A 20,838-nucleotide genomic window follows, 5' to 3' on the forward strand; every position below is an offset into this window, starting at 1 on the left:
CGAAACCTACCAGAAAATAATTTTGTTCCAAGCAAGAAACATGTATTTTTAGAGATCATTTAATAAGGCAGATTAACATGTGTGGTGTCCCAGCACCAAAGGTTGTAATGTAGGCTAAAGATTGCCTCAGGCATCCCTGCTGTCTCTATGCTGGGCCCATTGTTTCATGATCTAATTTATTATATTGTGTTGTATTCCTGTGTTACATTATCCTTGAATTGTGTACTGTACCCTTAAGGGAATGCTGCAGTGTGAGCATGTGACCATGATGCCACAATGGATCCCCACCAGCATTGGCCTTTATGTAGTGTAGGGGGAGAGGAGCTGTTAATTTCAGTCAGTGAGGAGTTGGAGTGTGAGAGTAGAGTGTGAGAGGAGTCTAGGAGTTAAAGAGCTGAGGAACAGAGTGAGGAGACCTGAAGACCTAAAGTCTGCAGCCACGCCAATCTCAGGAAAACCCCAGCGCATTGGTGAAACTCAAAGCGTGTGCTGCTATAATCACTAATTTGCAGTTGCACCTACTACAAGTCTCAGCAAGGCGACAGACTACCAGGGTTACACTCTGCATATCCCTCTGCACTAAAGTTTGCACTGTCAAGGATTTGCTCACTACTGCAACAGCAAAGATAGTTATCCATAACCTTGCATAGGTGCCATCCTTGTCCCTGCACTTGGCCCAGGAGAAGCTATCTCATCCTTGGACTGTGGAGGTTAACGGTGCCCTGGGGTCACGAACTGTACTTTATACCCTATGTTCAATCACCACATAGCCAGTGCCACTCCACATATTTAAAGGGAGTCAGCATACTGGACTTCACTTTTTGGTATCTTCCAGCAGATATTTGGGGGGAATGGCTCCCTCTGTAGCCGTGCATCCCCTCCCCTATTTCACAGGAGGTGGTTTGGATTGATAGTGGATCCAACATGTTACAAAGGCAGAGGCTGCATGCCCAGCAGAGGTGAGTGAGTGTTAGGGTCCCATCTGATATATGGCCATCTCCACGTAGTGGATGGGGGGGGGGGGGGGGACACACATTTTGATCAAAAAGTGCACTGAGAGACTCCATTTTATTGATCACGTGTGGTGCTGCCATTTTCTTTTTTTACATGTTTTGTACTTGCCACAGCAGCATGCACCTGTATATTGGGTATAGCTGCTGGCTACATTTTTGTTTTTTACTGTGCAATTTGGGGGGAGTGGCTCCCTTTGTAGCCGTGCATCCCCTCCCCTATTTCACAAGAGGTGGTTTGGATTGATAGTGGATCCAACATGTCACCCAGTCAGAGGCTGCATGCCCAGCAGAGGTGAGTGAGTGTTAGGGTCCCATCCGATATGAGGCCACCTCCACGTGATGGATGGGGGGACACGTTTTGATCAAAAAGTGCGCTAAGAGCCTCCATTTTGTTGACCAAGTGTGCTGCTGCCATTTTCTTTCTTTTTGTTTAGATATTTGTGTGCATGCAAAATTTCTCTCCCTGGACTGGGTATATGTTGAAATAACCATGTGGCTACTACATGTGAGAAGGCTTGTAATATATCAGGTTTGATATCCTTTCCTTCTCCTCCCCCATTTATCCTTAACTTATCATTTACTGTAGTGCAGAAAGCTACAGGAAAGCTGCTGAAATATCTAATATGCGTTTTATCTCACCCCGGTTCTGGATTTGCAGACTACATTGCTCAATATTGACATTGTAACACTCACATTACAGAAGACAGGAACACCGGTGGATGTGGATCCGCTGGACCTGTGTGGCAGATGACTCAAACCATACCAGAGAGTGGGGTCTAAGGTGCCGCTGGTTTTCACCAGAGCCCGATGCAAAGCGGGATGGACTTGCTGCGGCAGACGACACCCAGGTAGCTACCCTTGGCATGGCTCGATCACACAGGCGGCTGAGGAGATGCGAGGCACAGGAGGGATAAAGCAGCTCGTAGTCAGGATAGCAGAAGGTCAGGGCAGGCGGCAAAGTTGCAGAGTCAGGACGTAGCAGGAGGTCAGTAGGCAGGCGGCAGAGGAGCAAGGTCAGGTCACAGAGCAGAGGATCAGATACACAGCAAGGCAACTCTCAGGTATGCTTTCTCTCAGGCACAAGGCAACAAAGATCTGGCAGGGAAGTGTGGGAGGAGGAGGAATTTATCAGTGAGCCACAGGTGTACTACACTAATGGGCGCACTGGCCCTTTAAATCTTAAAGCTCTGGCGTGTGTGTGCCCTAGGGGACGGGGACATGCACACCGGAGCAGAGAGGCAGAGAAGGGGGCAGGAGAAGCACCAGGTGAGTGACGGACTGGGATTTGCATGTGGGCGCGTCCTGCGATGCAAATCCTAGCCCCGCCGGCAGCAGCAAGTAACAGGACCATGCACTCATGACCAGCGTGTGTGGCCAGAGCGCATAACGTAACAGACATTATAGCAGGTAGTTTTAGCTACTTGCTGAGAACTCAACATTATAGATGGACCTTGCATTGGGGGAAAAGTGATATTTCTCATGTAGACACACATGACAGCTTGTTCTGGTTACATGGAAGTGCATATGCCCTTTTGTTTTTTGTTTTTTCCAGTGAACCAGGGCTGGATATGTAAGAAGCTGATCCTTGAGGTGGCTGTCTTTGTTTTAACCCCTTAAGGACACATGACGTTCTCACACGTCTCCATTTCCGAGTCCTTAAGGACACATGACGTATGAGAACGTCATGTGTTTTACCGGCCCCCCGCAACCATCTGGAGCGGAGCCGGTCCCCGATGCCTGCTGAAATCGTTCAGCAGGCATCGGGGCATATCGCCCAGGGGGGTCATTATGACCCCCCATGTCGGCGATGGCCGCAGATCGCTGGACAATTCAGTCCAGCGATCTGCGGCGGATTCCGGGTCAATCGGGTCTCCAGTGACCCGGTGACCCGGAATTATTGGCTGATCGGGGCCGTCAGAGACGGCCCCGAACAGCCATAGCCAGCAGGGGTGAGGTGGCACTGGTGCCACCTCACGATCGCCCTGATTCGTCGGCCGGATTACCAGCCGACCAATCAGGGCGCCTGCTGCGGGTGTCACTCCCGCAACCCGCTCCGCCCCTCTTCCGGAGGACGTGAGCGGGTGCGGGACGTGCACCCCGGGTGCTGGGGACCCCGATCCCCGGCACCCCTGTTGGGATCGGGGCCCCAGGAGCAGCTGCGGCGGCGGGACTGACCTGGTGCGGCGAGGATCGTTGGAGGTGAGTGACAGCCTCCTGCTGTTGCTTAGCAACAGCTCCCAGCATGCAAAAAGGGCATGCTGGGAGCTGTAGTTATGCAACAGCAGGAGGCAGACCACCACAACTCCCACCATGCCCTTATGGGCATGCTGGGACTTGTAGTTTTGCAACAGCTGGAGGCACATTCTTTCTATGGAAAAGTGTACCTTCAGCTGTTGTGTAACTACAACTCCCAGCTTGCACAATCAGCTAAAGTGCATGCTGGGAGTTGTAGTAGTGCATCTGGTGGTTGCATAACTACAACTCCCAGCATGCCCGTTGGCTGTCGGTGACTGCTGAGAGTTGTAGTTTTGCAACAGCTGAAGGCACACTGAGTTAAGTAGTAAACCAGTGTGTCTCCAGCTATTGCATAACTACAATCCCCAGCATCCCCAGCCAAAGTAGTATGCCTCCAGCTGTTGCATAACTACAACACCCAGCATGCCCTTCCGCTGTCCGTACATGCTGGGGGTTGTAGCTTTTGCAACAGCTGAAGGCACACTGGTTGCAAAACACTGAGTTTGTTACCAAACTCGGTGTTTCACAACCAGTGTGCCTCCAGCTGTTGCAAAACTACAACTCCCAGCATGCACTGATAGACCGTACATGCTGGGAGTTGTAGTTTTGCAACAGCTGGATGTTCCCCCCCCCCAATGTGAACGTACAGGGTACACTCACATGGGCGGAGGATTACGGTTAGTATCCGGCTGCAAGTTTGAGGTGCGGCAAAATTTCTGCAGCAGCTCAAACTGCCAGCGAGAAACTACTGTGAACCCCCCGCCCGTGTGACTGTACCCTAAAAACACTACACTACACTAACACACAATAAAATAAAAAGTAAAAAACACTACATATACACATACCCCTACACAGCCCCCCTCCCCTCCCCAATAAAAATGAAAATGTCTGGTACGCCACTGTTTCCAAAACGGAGCCTCCAGCGGTTGCAAAACTACAACTCCCAGCATGCACTGATAGACCGTACATGCTGGGAGTTGTAGTTTTGCAACAGCTGGATGTCCCCCCCCCCCCCCAATGTGAATGTACAGGGTACACTCACATGGGCGGAGGATTACAGTAAGTATCCGGCTGCAAGTTTGAGCTGCGTCAAATTTTCTGCCGTAGCTCAAACTGCCAGCGAGAAACTACTGTGAACCCCCGCCCGTGCGACTGTACCCTAAAAACACTACACTACACTAACACAAAATAAAATAAAAAGTAAAAAACACTACATATACACATACCCCTATACAACCCCCCTCCCCAATAAAAATGAAAAACGTCTGGTACGCCACTGTTTCCAAAACGGAGCCTCCAGCTGTTGCAAAACAACTACTCCCAGTATTGCCAGATAGCCGTTGACTGTCCAGGCATGCTGGGAGTTTTACAACAGCTGGAGGCACCCTGTTTGGGAATCACTGGCGTAGAATACCCCTATGTCCACCCCTATGCAAGTCCCTAATTTAGGCCTCAAATGCGCATGGCGCTCTCACTTTGGAGCCCTGTCGTATTTCAAGGCAACAGTTTAGGGCCACGTATGGGGTATTTCCATACTCGGGAGAAATTGGGCTTCAAATTTTGGGGGGTATTTTCTGCTATTACCCTTTTAAAAAATGTAAAATTTTTGGGAAAACAAGCATTTTAGGTAAAAAAAATATATATTTTTTTACATATGCAAAAGTCGTGAAACACCTGTAGGGTATTAAGGTTCAAATTACCCCTTGTTACGTTCCCCAAGGGGTCTAGTTTCCAAAATGGTATGCCATGTGTTTTTTTTTTTGCTGTCCTGGCACCATAGGGGGTTCCTAAATGCGGCATGCCCCCAGAGCAAAATTCGCTTTCAAAAAGCCAAATGTGACTCCTTCTCTTCTGAGACCTGTAGTGCGCCAGCAGAGCACTTTTCACACCCATATGGGGTGTTTTCTGAATCGGGAGAAATTGGGCTTCAAATTTTGGGGGGTATTTTCTGCTATTACCCTTTTTAAAATTGTAAAAATTTTGGGAAACCAAGCATTTTAGGTAAAAAAAATATATATTTTTTTACATATGCAAAAGTCGTGAAACACCTGTAGGGTATTAAGGTTCACATTACCCCTTGTTACGTTCCCCGAGGGGTCTAGTTTCCAAAATGGTATGCCATGTGTTTTTTTTTTTTGCTGTTCTGGCACCATAGGGGCTTCCTAAATGCGGCATGCCCCCAGAGCAAAATTTGCTTTCAAAAAGCCAAATGTTACTCCTTCTCTTCTGAGACCTGTAGTGCGCCAGCAGAGCACTTTTCACCCCCATATGGGGTGTTTTCTGAATCGGGAGAAATTGGGCTTCAAATTTTGGGGGGTATTTTCCGCTATTACCCTTTTTAAAAATGTAAACATTTTGGGAAAACAAGCATTTTAGGTAAAAAAAAAAATTTTTTTTTACATATGCAAAAGTCGTGAAACACCTGTGGGGTATTAAGGTTCACTTTACCCCTTGTTACGTTCCCTGAGGGGTCTAGTTTCCAAAATGGTATGCCATGTGGTTTTTTTTTTGCTGTCCTGGCACCATAGGGGCTTCCTAAATGCGGCATGCCCCCCAAAAACCATTTGTCGCTCCTTCCCTTCTGAGCCCTCTACTGCGCCCGCCGAACAATTAACATAGACATATGAGGTATGTGCTTACTCGAGAGAAATTGGGTTTCAAATACAAGTAAAAATTTTCTCCTTTTTATCCCTTGCAAAAATTCAAAAATTGGGTCTACTAGAACATGCGAGTGTAAAAAATGAAGATTTTGAATTTTCTCCTTCACTTTGCTGCTATTCCTGTGAAACACCTAAAGGGTTAATACACTTACTGAATGTTTTTTTGAATACTTTAGGGGGTGTAGTTTTTATAATGGGGTCTTTTATGGGGTATTTCTAATATGAAGACCCTTTAAATCCACTTCAAAACTGAACTGGTCCCTGAAAAATAGTGAGTTTGAAAATTTTGTGAAAAATTTCAAAATTGCTACTGAACTTTGAAGCCCTATGGTGTCTTCCAAAAGTAAAAACTCATAAATTTTATGATGCAAACATAAAGTAGACATATTGTATATGTGAACCCAAAAAAAATATATTTTGAATATCCATTTTCCTTACAAGCAGAGAGCTTCAAAGTTAGAAAAATGCAAAATTTTCATTTTTTTCATCAAATTTTGGGATTTTTCACCAAGAAAGGATGCAAGTTACCATTAAATTTTACCACTAAGTTAAAGTAGAATATGTCACGAAAAAACAATCTCGGAATCAGAATGATAACTAAAAGCATTCCAGAGTTATTAATGTTTAAAGTGACAGTGGTCAGAATTGCAAAAAACGCTCCGGTCCTTAAGGTATAAAATGGCCTGGTCCTTAAGGGGTTAAGTAAACAAAATGTCCAACATTAGATAAATAAATATCACACTTCTTATAGTTTACTTCATTCTGGATAATAATGTGGTAGATAATAACGAAGACAGAATAGCCCTGTGGGTAGTAAATAGACACACAAACAATACAATACAGTTTTGCTCTTGGATGATTTTCTTGTAGCATTTAAATGTAATGGTGCAAAAAGTTTTGTCAATACTTGTTTATTTTACTATATACAAAATTGGTACCCTGCACTTCAAATACTTGTTCTGTCAACAAGACAGCCATAATGATGCATCCATAGAGGTGCAAATTGTTTTCAGCACTGCACAGTTAATTTCAGCCTGAGACTCACTCTTGCCTCTGGCCATTCTCCATCACTAATGAAGACAAATCTATGTACACAGATAAAGGTATATTGTTTTTTGAAGCAAATAATAGGATTCAGTGCCCCTCTTAACAGCCACATTGCTTCAGAATCCTGAGAGCACGTCTATATTAATGATAGACCTGACAATGTGCCAGTCTCATTTTATGTGAAATTGGCACTGCGACCTGCAATTCACTCTACTTTAAGCTTTTCTGGAGGAAAAAATAACCACAATGTAGAAAGGCTTTCAAATATCCCTTATTTTTTAGATGCTTTGTTTAAATGCAGTAGGACATTCTTGTGTATAGTCCATATATATATATATATATATAAACCAATATATGCAGCACTATCGAAAAAAAAAGTAATAATAAGTGGGCCAGTGTCCAAAAAACCTAATCAGGGTTTTTCCAGACAAATATCCAACAAGAAACGCAGCACTCCGGTTCCAGCAAACGTGTATTTATTCCATCATATCAAGTCAAGCAACGTTTCTGCTCTCTATGGAGCCATTTCCAAGCTTAGTGACACACATTGTTAGGGGTTTAAATACCCAATATAAGTGCTCATTACATATGCAAAGTTAGGTGCTCATCAAGAGTAAACAATTACCTCATAAAGTGCATATCAAGTCTAAACAATATTATTTATAATGTGCAAAATATTAAAATACATCATATTCTCATCCATGTATCTAGTGTACATAAAAAATACAGTGTTCATACAAGTGTATTAAAAAGAGAAAAAATGCTTAAATCATACAGGTCCATATCAATCACATTAATTATTCATAATAGGAAACAACTGTGTTTTCAATTTTTACATAAGATAAGGAGGAAGACACTTACCGACTCTGTATGGCTGTAATGGCACCAACAGCGTGTGAAAATCACACTGCGTCTGTGCAGATAGCTTCAATGACGCAGCGTCACATGATCAGCCACATGACGAATGACATGATCATAGTCATATGACCTCTCGCTCCGGACATTGTGTCATCCGTTCCTTGGGTTATCATCAACGCTAACATTGTTAGAGGAGACCAGGAAGCGTAAACCTGATTGCCAGAGGGATACCGATGATGATTGATCCACTCGTGCAAAGGCAAAAGTATATTCAATTGAAAAATGCATGTTCTATAAGTGGGGCATTCAATACACGAGCACATTCACAAAAAACAACAAAGAATTTACTGTGAAAAAGTACTACAAACATAAAAATAAATGATGAATAGTAAACAATAAATAAATAATACATTATGTAAATAAAATAAAAAAATCTTGAACAAATCAAAATAATGAGAATAATAATAATAAATAAGGAGTGATATTACTCCTGATTAACAGGACTTTTGAAGATGACAAGTGGTGGCACCCACTCTGTCGCCCATTTTTGTACTAAACTCCCAACACTATAGGACTACCTATATCACGCACCTATTTTATGTAAGAGACGAGGAACGTGCTCTCGAATCACCCAAAGTGCAAGAAAAAGTGCAAAATGTGTTACATTTTGCTCAAAGGATGCGGTCTATTGCAAGCCATTCTCCTACAGGAGAGAGGCCCCCCAACAATCCTTATCCTTCGCCTTCAGACCAAAAGGTACCTGCGAAGTTCCAGATTGGATGTCCCTTTTCACCGAAGCTACTAAGGGACCACAAATGCTCCCGGCACCCCCCTTGGCATTAGCCAAGGTATCTGTCCACAGAGCCGTAAATGGTTGGTACCCTGCCCATGCAGGAGTACCCAGGGTTTTTGCTGAGAGGTGTGGAACCTAATGGCAACACACACCTCCCCTATACAACTAGGAAGGACACCCAGAAGGGCTACCGCATCCTAACAATCCTGTGTACACACAACACGCAAAAAGTGACACAGTGACAGAAAAAATGAATAAGTGAATGTGCACAGACATACTGCCCGGACATCTGGCTGGATCTATAAAAATTTCTCTGATCCTAGCCAGTAGGCCGGAAATCAAGAGGTGAGTGCCACAAGTTAAAGAGTTCATGGTGCCAGTGCTTCCACTCAGTGAGCCAATAAACCCAGTGAGTTTCGGCACCTCAGGGTCACCACCCCCCGAGGCACTAAAGTAATGAGACCCTCCCAGCCTCTTGGCGAGACCTGGAGGGAACAGGTCACATTGGGCAGCTGTCAAGCTGATTCCTCAGAACAAGCCATGGAACACCCCGATACACCTATCCCCTCCATGCTGCACCCATCCCCACCAGCCCAATACCGGCGTGTCTGCTTGGCTCGGACCACCGGGTCAAACTGATAAGAACAGATACTACACTTGATCTTAGCCAAAAGGCCGTGAAGCAATTTACTGCACTCATTTATGAACATATGAGCAAATTCGTAACATAATTTTTTTTAAGGAAGTATCTTTATTATATTTTATTTGCTATTTATATCCAATTACATTTTTATCTTTATGATTTATTCTTTAGCATTCATTTTCCATTATTACTTCTTTATGATTGTTGTTTTAGTTATATAATTTTTTATTTAATTATCTTTTGTTAGGATTCAGCAGGCTGGATGTGGACCGTGTCGGTGGACCGGTTCTAGGTTGCTACTGGTATTCACCAGAGCCCGCCGCAAAGCGGGATGGTCTTGCTGCGGCGGTAGCAACCTGGTCGTATCCACCGGCAACGGCTCAACCTCGCTGACTGCTGAGAAGGCGTGGGACAGATGGACTAGACAGAGGCAAGGTCAGACGTAGCAGAAGGTCGGGGCAGGCGGCAAGGTTCGTAGTCAATGGCGATAGGAAGAGGTCAGGAACACTGGTAAGGCAAACACTATAAACGCTTTCTCTGGCACAAGGCAACAAGATCCGGCAAGGAAGTGAAGGGGAAGTGAGGTTGTATGAGCAGGGAGCAGGTGGAGGCTAATTAAACTGATTGGGCCAGGCATCAATCATTGGTGCACTGGCCCTTTAAATCTTAGAGAGCCGGCGCGCGCGCGCCCTAAGGAGAGGAGCCGCGCGCGCCAGGACGTGACAGCCGGGGACCGGGACAGGTGAGTGACTTGGGATGCGATTCGCGAGCGGGCGCGTCCTGCTATGCGAATCGCATCCCCTCCGGCAGTGTCAGTGCAGCGCTCCCGGTCAGCGGGTCTGACGGGGCGCTGCAGAGAGAGGAACGCCGCGAGCGCTCCGGGGAGGAGCAGGGACCCGGAGCGCTTGGCGTAACATCTTTGTTATTTATTAATTTTTATTAATTTATTTATCAATTTTTGTTGGCTTCTTTTGGACATAGAAGTTAGCCCAGTAAAGAGGTACTAGTGCTGCTGAAATAGCAGGCAGGCTCCAAGTTTATCTGTAGGTGGGTAGAATGGGACATGGAGGGACTTAACAGGACCAAGTGTCTTATTCCCCATATACTGTATAATATTTCTCATTATTTTGATTTTTTCAAGACTTATTTATTTTATTTAGATAATTTATTATTTATCATTTACTATTCATCATTTATTTTTTGTTTATAGTTCTTTCTCATAGAAAATTCTTTGTTGTTTTTTTTTGTGAAAGTGCTCGTGTATTGAATGCCCCACTTATAGAACATGTATTTTTCAATTGAATCTACTTTTGCACAGGTGGATTGATCATCATCTGTATCCCACTGGTGATCAGGTCTCCGCTTCCTGGACTCCACTAACAATGTTAGCGTCGGTGGTAACCCGGGGAACCGATGACGCGATGTCCGGAGCGAGCAGTCACGTGACTATGGTCATGTGATTTCATCATGTGGCTGATCATGTGACACTGCATGACTGAAGCTATCTGCGCAGGCGCAGTGTGATTTTCACATGCTGTGGGCGCCACTACAGCCATATAGAGCGTCTTCCTCCTTATCTATGTAAATATTGAAAATGCAGTTGTTTCCTATTATGAATAATGAATGTGATTGATATGGACCTGTATGATTCAAGCATTTTTCTCTTTTTAATACACTTGTATGAACACTGTATTTTTTATGTACACTAGATATTACATATACACATGGATGAGAATATGATGTATTTTAATATTTTGCACGTTATAAATAATATTGTTCACACTTGATATGCACTTTATGAGGTAATTATTTACACTTGATGAGCACCTAACTTTGCATATTGTAACGGCAATGGGGAAGTGGATCCGCTGAACCTCTGTGTCAGCAGCTACTGCCCAGCCAAGAAGTGGAGGAGACATCCGCTGCGTCCTCCGCTAGGCGGGCAAGTAGTGATCTGGAGAGTGGCGTGGGCTTCTGAAGCAGACACTGTTGAGGAACCTGAGGAGGACATCAGTAATGTGCAGACACAACTCGATGATGATGAAGCCAATCGCACTTGGGAGCCATGTGCAGAAGGGGCTTCATCATCATCAGGAGAAGAGGGTTGCTCGTGAGGCAGCAGCTGAGCCAGCAAGGTGGTAGCATGGTTGGCAGCCAATATGGTGGCAGAAGTGGGAAGTCTGGAGCCAAACGTGCCCCGGGTAGACCAACTGCTTCGCGGCAGCATACCTTCCCTGGAGGTAGTAGAACAGGGGTTCCTAGAGTTGTCTGAAGTAGCAGTCAATCAGTGCGGCCTGTTGGGGGGAAAATCAGCTACTCGGCGGTGTGGCAGTGTTTCATCAAGCATCTGGAGGATGTTAACCTGGCCACGTGCAAGATGTGTTGGCAGAAGGTGAAGTGTGGCTAGGGTCCCAATGTTGGCACCATGGCCCTGCGTCACCATATGCAGCGTCACCATAAAGCGGCCTGGGAGAACTGTGGCTCTGATGCGGTAGTCCAGCCTGCATCATCATCCAGTGGCACGCCGCTACCTGTTTCAGCCAGCCAAGGCTCCACCACCTCAGCCAAAGGGAACTGTGTGTCATACCCATCTTCTGTCGCTCCAGATGCTCCTGCTCCTCTTACTTCGAGTGAGTCATTCCGCCAGCAATCCATCGGCGAAGCCATGTCCAAGAGACAACAGTACGCGCCCACTCATCCAAAGGCGCAGAAGCTGAATGTGCTCCTGTTCAAGTTGCTGGTGCTGCAGTTCCTCCCTTTTCAAGTGGTGGACTCTGCACCTTTCAGAGAACTGATGGCTTGTGACAAGCCGAGGTGGAGAGTCCCAAGCCGTCATTTCTTTGCAAAAAAGGCAGTACCAGCCCTGAACAATTTTGTGGAACAGAAGGTGGGCCAGTCCTTGAGACAGTCAGTGTGTACCAAAGTGCACGGCAGCACCAATGTGTGCAGCTGTAACTATGGTCAGGGACAATATATGTCCTTTACAACCCACTGGGTAAATGTGGTTCCTGCACAGCCACAACACCAACTTGGACAGGTCATGCCGCCTCTGCATCCACGCTCTCAGGCCATTGGTCCTGTGACAGTGTGCGACTCCGCCTCCTCATCCTCCACATGTCCTCAGCCTCCACTGCTCGGACAACTCTCAGTGCCCCCCCAGCATACCATGTTTGCAGGGCATGGCGGTGTCACACTGTTCTTCACATGGTTTGCCTTGGCGAACGGAGTCACAGGAGAAACTGAAGTAAATCATCAAGAAATCGAATCATGGCTTACTCCACAAAAACTGGAAATGGGAACCATGGTGACTGACAACGGAAAGAACATCTTGTCTGCGCTGCGACAAGGAAGCCTGAGCCCTGCATGGCACACAGGTTCAATCTGGTTGTCAAGCGATTCCTGAAGTGTTACCCCATTTGCAAGACATCCTAACGATGGGAAGGAAACTTTGTATGCACTTCAGCCACTCGTACACAGCAAAGCACACCCTCCTTGAGCTGCAGCGTCAGAATGGTATCCCCCAATATAGTTTGATTTATAATGTTTCCACACGTTGGAATTCGATCCTCCATAGGTTGGACCAAGAAAAGCCATCACCGATTTCTTGAAGATCCAAGCGGATAGGAGGACTCCCTTGTGTAACTTTTATGTCAACCAGTGGCAGCTCATACGTGAACCTTGCCGTTTGCTCAGGCCCATTGAGGAAGCTACATTATTAATCAGTCGCCAGGAGTACGGGATGAACGACGTCATTCCACTGCTTCATTTCCTAGAACACTTGTTGGGAATGATGGCTGGTCAGGGCACTGGAGACGTGGTGACCACATGAGCCCTGTAGGGGCTGAACTGGAAGAGGATGGGACAGTGAAGCACAGTTTAGGTTTCGCAAAACGGGTGGTTTTTATAGTCATCTGACAGGAGAGGAGGAGCAGGAGCAGCCACAGGAGTTAGAGGGTTATGAGGAAGGCGAGACAGAGGACCCAGACACACCGTGGCAGTATGCAGTGGAGATGGAGGCAAAGAGTCCCTACGAGTCATTTGCACAAATGGCACTACACATGCTCACTTGCTTGTGTTATGACTGCCAAATTGTCACCATTCAGCAGTGGGATGACTTCTGGCTCTCCACCTTTTTGGACCCTTGCTACGGGCACAAAATGGGGGCGTTTTTGTACACCCACTGAGAGAGAGGACAAACTGACTTACTACAGAGAAATCAGTGTGCCGATGCCTATCTGCGCAATCGTCCACCCTTTCGCAGGTCTGACTCGGGGGGCCCTCAGTGCTCACCTTCCACTGCCATGGCTGCTGGGGAGGGGTGGGGTGGCAGGAGCAGTACCAGCTCCATCAGCAGCAGCCTGAGTCTACAGTCGCTGATGAGTAGCTTTCTTCACCCGCATAGTGAAGCAACTCCTCAGCAGCAGGTAGACCTGGAGCAGGACCTGAACCAGCAGGTAGTGGCATACCTTGACATGTCCCTGCCAACACACTTTGAAGATCTGCTGGACTTCTGGGCAGCCAAACTTCATTTGTAACCACAACTAGCAGAGTTTGCCCTGGAAAAGATGTCCTGCCCGGCCAGTAGTGTGCCATCAGAATGGGTGTTTAGTGCGGCGGGGGCCATAGTAACCCCATCATCCAGTGGCACGCCGCTACCTGTTTCAGCCAGCCAAGGCTCCACCACCTCAGCCAAAGGGAACTGTGTGTCATACCCATCTTCTGTCGCTCCAGATGCTCCTGCTCCTCTTACTTCGAGTGAGTCATTCCGCCAGCAATCCATCGGCGAAGCCATGTCCAAGAGACAACAGTACGCGCCCACTCATCCAAAGGCGCAGAAGCTGAATGTGCTCCTGTTCAAGTTGCTGGTGCTGCAGTTCCTCCCTTTTCAAGTGGTGGACTCTGCACCTTTCAGAGAACTGATGGCTTGTGACAAGCCGAGGTGGAGAGTCCCAAGCCGTCATTTCTTTGCAAAAAAGGCAGTACCAGCCCTGAACAATTTTGTGGAACAGAAGGTGGGCCAGTCCTTGAGACAGTCAGTGTGTACCAAAGTGCACGGCAGCACCAATGTGTGCAGCTGTAACTATGGTCAGGGACAATATATGTCCTTTACAACCCACTGGGTAAATGTGGTTCCTGCACAGCCACAACACCAACTTGGACAGGTCATGCCGCCTCTGCATCCACGCTCTCAGGCCATTGGTCCTGTGACAGTGTGCGACTCCGCCTCCTCATCCTCCACATGTCCTCAGCCTCCACTGCTCGGACAACTCTCAGTGCCCCCCCAGCATACCATGTTTGCAGGGCATGGCGGTGTCACACTGTTCTTCACATGGTTTGCCTTGGCGAACGGAGTCACAGGAGAAACTGAAGTAAATCATCAAGAAATCGAATCATGGCTTACTCCACAAAAACTGGAAATGGGAACCATGGTGACTGACAACGGAAAGAACATCTTGTCTGCGCTGCGACAAGGAAGCCTGAGCCCTGCATGGCACACAGGTTCAATCTGGTTGTCAAGCGATTCCTGAAGTGTTACCCCATTTGCAAGACATCCTAACGATGGGAAGGAAACTTTGTATGCACTTCAGCCACTCGTACACAGCAAAGCACACCCTCCTTGAGCTGCAGCGTCAGAATGGTATCCCCCAACATAGTTTGATTTATAATGTTTCCACACGTTGGAATTCCATCCTCCATAGGTTGGACCAAGAAAAGCCATCACCGATTTCTTGAAGATCCAAGCGGATAGGAGGACTCCCTTGTGTAACTTTTATGTCAACCAGTGGCAGCTCATACGTGAACCTTGCCGTTTGCTCAGGCCCATTGAGGAAGCTACATTATTAATCAGTCGCCAGGAGTACGGGATGAACGTCGTCATTCCACTGCTTCATTTCCTAGAACACTTGTTGGGAATGATGGCTGGTCAGGGCACTGGAGACGTGGTGACCACATGAGCCCTGTAGGGGCTGAACTGGAAGAGGAGGGGACAGTGAAGCACAGTTTAGGTTTCGCAAAACGGGTGGTTTTTATAGTCATCTGACAGGAGAGGAGGAGCAGGAGCAGCCACAGGAGTTAGAGGGTTATGAGGAAGGCGAGACAGAGGACCCAGACACACCGTGGCAGTATGCAGTGGAGATGGAGGCAAAGAGTCCCTACGAGTCATTTGCACAAATGGCACTACACATGCTCACTTGCTTGTGTTATGACTGCCAAATTGTCACCATTCAGCAGTGGGATGACTTCTGGCTCTCCACCTTTTTGGACCCTTGCTACGGGCACAAAATGGGGGCGTTTTTGTACACCCACTGAGAGAGAGGACAAACTGACTTACTACAGAGAAATCAGTGTGCCGATGCCTATCTGCGCAATCGTCCACCCTTTCGCAGGTCTGACTCGGGGGGCCCTCAGTGCTCACCTTCCACTGCCATGGCTGCTGGGGAGGGGTGGGGTGGCAGGAGCAGTACCAGCTCCATCAGCAGCAGCCTGAGTCTACAGTCGCTGATGAGTAGCTTTCTTCACCCGCATAGTGAAGCAACTCCTCAGCAGCAGGTAGACCTGGAGCAGGACCTGAACCAGCAGGTAGTGGCATACCTTGACATGTCCCTGCCAACACACTTTGAAGATCTGCTGGACTTCTGGGCAGCCAAACTTCATTTGTAACCACAACTAGCAGAGTTTGCCCTGGAAAAGATGTCCTGCCCGGCCAGTAGTGTGCCATCAGAATGGGTGTTTAGTGCGGCGGGGGCCATAGTAACCCCAAGGAGAATTCGTCTGTCCATGAAAAATGTGGACTGACCTTTGTAAAGATAAATCAGGCATGGATCAGCCAGGATTTCCACCCACCAATGCCTGATGCACTAGAGTAGATTGACCATGGTGCCACACCAACACTTTACAAATATGGCTACTATTCTGATCCTGCCACCCACATGATGCCACACAAAAGGATTATCGGTGGCAGTATGAGACAGCCTGGCAGTGGCATCAGCATGAGGAGAACATATGGTGGCACTATGACACAGCCTGGAGCTGGCATCAGTATGAAGGGAACATTTGGTGGCAGTATGAGACAGCCTGGAGATCTCATTTAGCCACTATATGGTCTCCTCATGCTGCCAGCAACTCGAAGCTACTTCATTCAGGCACTATATGGTCTTCTCTCTCTGCAGACAACACCAAGCTGTGTCATTCAGCCACTATCTGGTCTTCTCTTGCTGCCGCCAACTCCAGGCTGTGTTACTGTTCCGCCATGTGGTCTCCTCATGTTGCTGGCACATTAAATAAAACTTTTTAGGTTCATGTATTTGAAATCTTCAATTTAAATGTTAGAAAATATCTTTACTCTTTTCAATTGTGAGGCCCTATCATCTCGTCAGGCTGTTGCCACCTCCAGGGTGGGTCATTCAGGCGCTATATGGTCTCCTCATGCTGCCGCCACCTCCAGGTTGTGTAATTCAGCCACTATATGGTCTCCTCGTACTGATGCCACCTCCAGGCTCTGTCATTGTGTCGCTCTGCAACAGTGATTCTAATAGCGACGCCTCTATTCTGAATGTCATACTGAATAACAGTATTATTTTACTAACTCAGCACACTCCCTATGGGTGTTAAGACAAGGCAAAGTTTTCTACACCCCTATTGAGGCTCTCTGTAGCCCAGAAATAGACGTTTTTAATAGTGATTTGCCGCAAATACATGCAGTCCGAACCAAATTTTCTTGGACAATTCAGCGAATCGGCAGAATCAAATATTTTTTTTTAATTCGCTCATCTCTAATAGTAACCCCAAGGAGAAGTCATCTGTCCACAAAAAATGTGTCGAGACTGACCTTTGTTAAGATGAATCAGGCATGGATCAGCCAGGATTTCCACCCACCAATGCCTGATGCATCAGAGTAGATTGACCATGGCCAGTGGCGTACCAAGGGGGGGGGGGGGGGGGGGGCGGGTGGCCCGCCCCAGGTGCCACTCACAAGGGGGTGCCAGGGGTGGACTGACCAACCGCCGCAACTACTGAGAATCTGGGACACTCGTCCCAGATCCCCAGCAGACAGCGCTACATTCTCCTCTATGCGCGATACACGCACACACAGGAGAAGGCGTCCCCTCTGTGTGAGCCGCATCTACAGCTACACAGAGACGTGACCTCTGCCCCCACGCAGCACGCAGTACAGGCGCCGATGACGTCACTCATCGGCTCCTGTACTGTGGAAGGGAGAAGACGCGGGCCCTGCAGCTGAGGAGATCACTGCGTGGGATATCAGGTGAGCTTCCTTTTTTTTTAACCCTACCTATACCTACAGGGAAGGGGGGGGGGGTGCTCTGCATATACCTATGGGAAAGGGAGGGAGAGGGGGGGTGCTCTGCATATACCTATGGGAAAGGGAGGGGGAGGGGGGGTGCTCTGCATATACCTATGGGAAAGGGAGGGAGAGGGGGGTGCTCTGCATATACCTATGGGAAAGGGAGGGAGAGGGGGGTGCTCTACATATACCTATGGGAAAGGGAGGAAGAGGGGGGGTGCTCTGCATATACCTATGGGAAAGGGAGGGAGATGGGGGGTGCTCTGCATATACCTATGGGAAAGGGAGGGAGAGGGGGGTGCTCTGCATATACCTATGGGAAAGGGAGGGAGAGGGGGGTGCTCTGCATATATCTATGGGAAAGGGAGGGAGAGGGGGGTGATCTGCATATACCTATGGGAAAGGGAGGGAGAGGGGGGTGCTCTGCATATACCTATGGGAAAGGGAGGGAGAGGGGGGGGGTGCTCTGCATATACCTATGGGAAAGGGAGGGAGATGGGGGGTGCTCTGCATATACCTATGGGAAAGGGAGGGAGAGGGGGGTGCTCTGCATATACCTAAGGGAAAGGGAAGGGGAGGGGGGTGCTCTGCATATACCTATGGGAAAGGGAGGGAGAGTGGGGTGCTCAGCATATACCTATGGGAAAGGGAGGGAGAGGGGGGTGCTCTGCATAAACCTATGGGAAAGGGAGGGAGAGGGGGGGTGCTCTGCATATACCTATGGGAAAGGGAGGGAGAGGGGGGGTGTTCTGCATATACCTATGGAAAGGGAGGGAGAGGGGGTGTAGCCCTGCATATACCTATGGGGAAGAGGGGCGGGTGTAGCTCTGCATATACCTATGGGAAAGAGGGGGGTGTAGCTCTGCATATACCTATGGGGAAGAGGGGGTGTATCTCTGCAAATACCTATGGGAAAGAGGGGGGGTAGCTCTGCATATACCTATGGGAAAGAGGGGTGGGGTAACCCTGCATATACCTATGGGAAAGATGGAGGTTGTAGCTCTGCATATACCTATGGGAAAGAGGGGGGAGTGTAACTCTGCATATACCTATGGGAAAGAGGGGGGTGTAACTCTGCATATACCTATGGGAAAGAGGGGGTTACCTGGCTACCTACCTGCCCTTTTACTGTGCAGGACACCAAGGAGGGCATTATTACAGTTTGTGGGCCTATAGATGGGAAGATTGTGTAGAGGAGGGGAGGGCACTGAAAAATGCAGAGTCTGACATGTTTTTCCTGCAGATGTTAAGAGATCCACATGACGGTCTTATCCGGACAGAGAAGAAAAGGAAAGAGGACGCCGCTGATCAGAAAAGACGTAATTGTGAGTCCCAAAATTTAACGGTAATCACTTATATGGTATACACATCCTGTGTACAGCTGATATCTATCGCCATATGGTCCTGTATATAATCACTTTTATTGTATACAGATTCTTTATAGTATACTGGTCTGTGTATAGTGGTTTTATTCAGTACATTATGGCGGTATTATCCAGTTATTGTGTGGTGGTATATATTTGCTCCTTGTATACCAGTATTATTGGTCATGGAAATTTACCTACGTTAAAGTGTTTCTTACATATATAAATTTTAATTTATTGTGTGTGGGATTTGGGTGGAATAGGAGCGTGGCAGAAGATTGACAAGCAGCAGAGCCTAGCAGGGGCCCTTGCCTTTTTTTTGGTCCGGGGGCCTGTTGTCAGTTCGCCCCTGGGGGGGGGAGGGGAGGGCGCGGGTGTAATTAAGGGGGGTGCATGTGTGTGTGTGTGTGTGTGTGTGTGTGTGGGGGGGGGGGGGGTGCCAAACAAAGTGTTCGCCCCGGGTGCCAAATGCTCTAGGTACGCCCCTGACCATGGCACCACACCAACACTTCACAAATATGGATATTGCAATGGCTGCAAAAGATACAGAAAATAAACTTTTATCTCACCCACCTCGGCCGCACGCTGGGGGCTGGAACGTGGACAGCAGTCAGCCTATCACCGGCCGGCCAGTGATAGGTTGAGCCCACTGTCATGTAAGAAGCCGGCTGTCCCACGTTCCAGGGCCGAGGTAGGCAAGTTAAAAGTTTATTTTCTTTATCTTTTGCAGCCCGGGCATAGGAATACAGCGTACAGCAGTGATCTCAAACCTGCGGACCTTCAGCTGTTGCAAAACTACAACTCCGAGCATGCCAGGAAAGCGTTGGCTGTCCGGGCATGCTGGGAGTTGTAGTTTTGCAACATCTGGAGGTCCGCAGGTTGGAGACCACTGGCATACAGTATAGAGTTCCAGCGCCGGTGTAGGCCCACAACAAAGAGGAGGAGGGCAGTGCTTGACATATGTGAGTAGTACCCCGCTGGCTGGTCACATATGATTAGTTCCCCGATGTGGGGACAGCGCAGCGCTTGGCTGATAATTCATTCCCAAGGGGGAGGGGCCCAACCAGTATTGCGGTATGGGCTAAAAATCATATCGTGCAGCCCAAAAATTTCGGTATTCAGTATGAATTGGTATACCGCCCAGACCCACCCAGAAGGGCTACCGCATCCTGACAAATCCTGTGGACACACAACACGCAAAAAGTGACACAGTGAGACAAAAAGAAATAAATAAGTGAATGTGTGCAGATATACTGCCCGGATCTATAAAAATGTCTCTGATCCTAGCCAGAAGGCCGGGATTCAAAAGGTGTGTGCCACAAAGGTGAAAAGATCATGGTGCCTGTGCTTCAACTCAGTGAGCCAATACTCCCAGTGAGTTTCGGCACATCGGGGTCACCACTCCCCAAGGCACTGAAGTACCTCGGCTCTAGAACCTCTCAGCGAGACCCGGAGGAAACAGGTCACATCGGGGCAGCCTTTGAGCTGATTCCTCAGATCCAGCCCCAGAATACCTTTCCCATCCATGCAGCACCCATCCCCACCAGCTCCACACTGGCGTCGCCTGCCACACACATGAAACTGAAAAGAACAGATACTACACTTGATCTTAGCCAAAAGGCTGAGAAGCGACCCTCTCAGCCTCATGGTGAGACCCAGAGGAAACAGGTCACATCGGGGCAGCCGTCATGCTGATTCCTCAGAACCAGCCCCGGAACGCCCTGGTACACCTGTCCCCTCCACACCAACTTGAAACTGATAAGAACAAATACTACAATTGATCTTAGCCAAAAGGCAGAGAAGCGATTATATAATTGTAATACACTCAGACTGCCTAGCGCCATCTATTGACGCTCACTTGTAATATGCTCAAACTACCTAGCGCCATCTATTGGTTTTATAAATTCAGCAGCATACTTTAAA

The 20,838-nt window shown here is 47.8% G+C and overlaps 1 protein-coding gene, 1 non-coding gene and 2 pseudogenes across 2 annotated transcripts in view; all 4 read right to left on the bottom strand.

Moving 5' to 3' along the window:
- DOC2B (double C2 domain beta) overlaps window positions 1-20,838 on the bottom strand; it is a 740,104-nt gene that overhangs the window by 100,484 nt on the left and 618,782 nt on the right. The window lies entirely within an intron of this gene.
- Window positions 9,100-9,293, bottom strand: LOC130359886 (U2 spliceosomal RNA). Its single transcript, XR_008890492.1, has one exon. It is a non-coding gene; the product is annotated as a U2 spliceosomal RNA (small nuclear RNA).
- LOC130359837 (U2 spliceosomal RNA) lies at window positions 20,373-20,548 on the bottom strand (annotated as a pseudogene).
- Window positions 20,579-20,722, bottom strand: LOC130359921 (U2 spliceosomal RNA; annotated as a pseudogene).

The sequence above is a fragment of the Hyla sarda genome, chromosome 2, assembly GCF_029499605.1.
Source record: "Hyla sarda isolate aHylSar1 chromosome 2, aHylSar1.hap1, whole genome shotgun sequence".
In the NCBI taxonomy this organism is placed as follows: domain Eukaryota; kingdom Metazoa; phylum Chordata; class Amphibia; order Anura; family Hylidae; genus Hyla; species Hyla sarda.